This window comes from Schistocerca gregaria, chromosome 3, assembly GCF_023897955.1.
Source record: "Schistocerca gregaria isolate iqSchGreg1 chromosome 3, iqSchGreg1.2, whole genome shotgun sequence".
NCBI lineage: Eukaryota > Metazoa > Arthropoda > Insecta > Orthoptera > Acrididae > Schistocerca > Schistocerca gregaria.
Window position 1 is genome coordinate 421925899 of NC_064922.1, and position 2987 is coordinate 421928885.

Here is a 2987-nt window from a genome sequence, read left to right on the forward strand (position 1 = left end):
GGTGGGAATGGGGGTGTGGAAGAAGGGGTTCCTCGTTCGGCTGTCTGTCTCCTGCAATTAATGAAACAACCGAAATTGAATTTTTGTCCATTTATTCGCTGTTTCGCTGTTTCATTGAAAACATAATTAAGCGAATACTCGTAATAACTCTATTAATTCGCCTTTCTGGTGAAGTGCTTTTTTTCCCGCTCGAGCATATGAAAAATGTATTCTGTTTCACTGACATCGGTTTGAAGAGAGCTGATCATGTCATCGATAAATACGAACGAGCGGACTGCTGAAAGCCCATCATCCATTTTTACTAAGTAATACAAGTTAATAAAACAGGAGCATAACAAAGAGAGGAGATGTAAGCGGCACCATGAGTGTTTACTTATCGTGCAAAGTGTTACAGTACGAAACAACAACAACAACGAAACGCGAAGAGGAAGCACGTAAACGTCTACTATGATTCAAAAATAAGCTGGGTAGATATCAACGCTGAAATATACTTTTATGATAGTATATAGCAATATATGGATGCTAAAGTTTGCAGAAACATACGTGATTTCGGTGAGGCCTCCTATGTTCTGCAACCAGGACCCCACACGTCGTGGCATGGAATCAAAGAGCACCTGGATATGTACACGGGTCGAGAAAGCACCTACACAGGTCCTTCGAAGTACGCGACGTATAAGGCTCTCAGTAACCGTACAAGGTATGTAAGACGAATGGACAGAGCAGGGAGCAGCGGTAACTACATGACGCTGATTCAGAAGAGCTGCCCATTTATCGGTTCATGTTGGTCCCACTGATAAATGACAAATGGCACATGAAGAGACTTCTCGCTTTAAGACATCCCTTATACAGTGAATGTTTTTCAAATTCCATTCAAAACTTATGTGTCGCAATCGTATGGTGATACCCACGGCAGCCAAAGTCATCACAGTTGCCGTTCGTCCGGTGTGCACTATACAATTCAAGTACAAGTCTTCAGTCACCGCTTCAGTGCCTGTCTGTGAATTCTTATACACTCCTGGAAATTGAAATAAGAACACCGTGAATTCATTGTCCCAGGAAGGGGAAACTTTATTGACACATTCCTCGGGTCAGATACATCACATGATCACACTGACAGAACCACAGGCACATAGACACAGGCAACAGAGCATGCACAATGTCGGCACTAGTACAGTGTATATACACCTTTCGCAGCAATGCAGGCTGCTATTCTCCCATGGAGACGATCGTAGAGATGCTGGATGTAGTCCTGTGGAACGGCTTGCCATGCCATTTCCACCTGGCGCCTCAGTTGGACCAGCGTTCGTGCTGGACGTGCAGACCGCGTGAGACGACGCTTCATCCAGTCCCAAACATGCACAATGGGGGACAGATCCGGAGATCTTGCTGGCCAGGGTAGTTGACTTACACCTTCTAGAGCACGTTGGGTGGCACGGGATACATGCGGACGTGCATTGACCTGATGGAACAGCAAGTACCCTTGCCGGTCTAGGAATGGTAGAACGATGGGTTCGATGACGGTTTGGACGTACCGTGCACTATTCAGTGTCCCCTCGACGATCACCAGAGGTGTACGGCCAGTGTAGGAGATCGCTCCCCACACCATGATGCCGGGTGTTGGCCCTGTGTGCCTCGGTCATATGCAGTCCTGATTGTGGCGCTCACCTGCACGACGTCAAACACGCATACGACCATCATTGGCACCAAGGCAGAAGCGACTCTCATCGCTGAAGACGACACGACTCCATTCGTCCCTCCATTCACGCCTGTCGCGACACCACTGGAGGCGGGTTGCACGATGTTGGGGCCTGAGCGGAAGACGGCCTAACGGTGTGCGGGACCGTAGCCCAGCTTCATGGAGACGGTTGCGAATGGTCCTCGCCGATACCCCAGGAGCAACAGTGTCCCTAATTTGCTGGGAAGTGGCGGTGCGGTCCCCTACGGCACTGCGTAGGATCCTACGGTCTTGGCGTGCATCTGTGCGTCGCTCGGTCCGGTCCCAGGTCGACGGGCATGTGCACCTTCTGCCGACCACTGGCGACAACATCAATGTACTGTGGAGACCTCACGCCCCACGTGTTGAGCAATTCGGCGGTACGTCCACCCGGCCTCCGGCATGCCCAATATACCTCCTCGCTCAAAGTCCGTCAACTGCACATACGGTTCACGTCCACGCTGTCGCGGCATGCTACCAGTGTTAAAGACTGCGATGGAGCTCCGTATGCCACGCAAACTGGCTGACACTGACGGCGGCGGTGCACAAATGCTGCGCAGCTAGCGCCATTCGACGGCCAACACCGCGGTTCCTGGTGTGTCCGCTGTGCCGTGCGTGTGATCATTGCTGGTACAGCCCTCTCGCAGTGTCTGGAGCAAGTATGGTGGGTCTGATACACCGGTGTCAATGTGTTCTTTTTTCCATTTCCAGGAGTGTATTTTAGCGTCTAGTATTCTACCATTGCTTTATGTATTCGTTCGTTGCTTCAATAATCATTAACGTAGGCTGTATACCACAACTGACTGAGGTCAATGTACATCTGAATGGCAACGGCCTTGCCGCAGTGGATACACCGGTTCCCGTGAGATCACCGAAGTTAAGCGCTGTCGGCCGTGTTCGGCACTTGGATGGGTGACCATCCAGGCTGCCATGCGCTGTTACCATTTTTCTGGGCGCACTCAGCCTCGCAATGTCAATTGAGGAGCTACTCGATCGAATAGAAGCGGCTTCTGTCAAGAATACTATCTTACGGCCCGGAGAGTGGTGCGCTGACCCCACGCCCCTCCTTTCCGCAATCTCCACCGAGGATGACACGGCGGTCTGATGGCCCCGATGGGCCACTCGTAGCCTGAAGACGGAATGCAATGTACAACTGAATAAATGATGGAATATAACCTATGCACCCATTACTGAAGTGCAGTTTTAAGTGTGACACATACGTTAACACTAACATTTCCCACTCGGTGTGCTAGCAATAGTGTTCAGGTTGCCA

General features: G+C 50.5%; 1 pseudogene; it reads left to right on the forward strand.

Moving 5' to 3' along the window:
- The first annotated feature begins 2540 nt into the window (after positions 1-2540).
- LOC126357207 (5S ribosomal RNA) lies at positions 2541-2658 on the forward strand (annotated as a pseudogene).
- Positions 2659-2987: the final 329 nt, after the last annotated feature.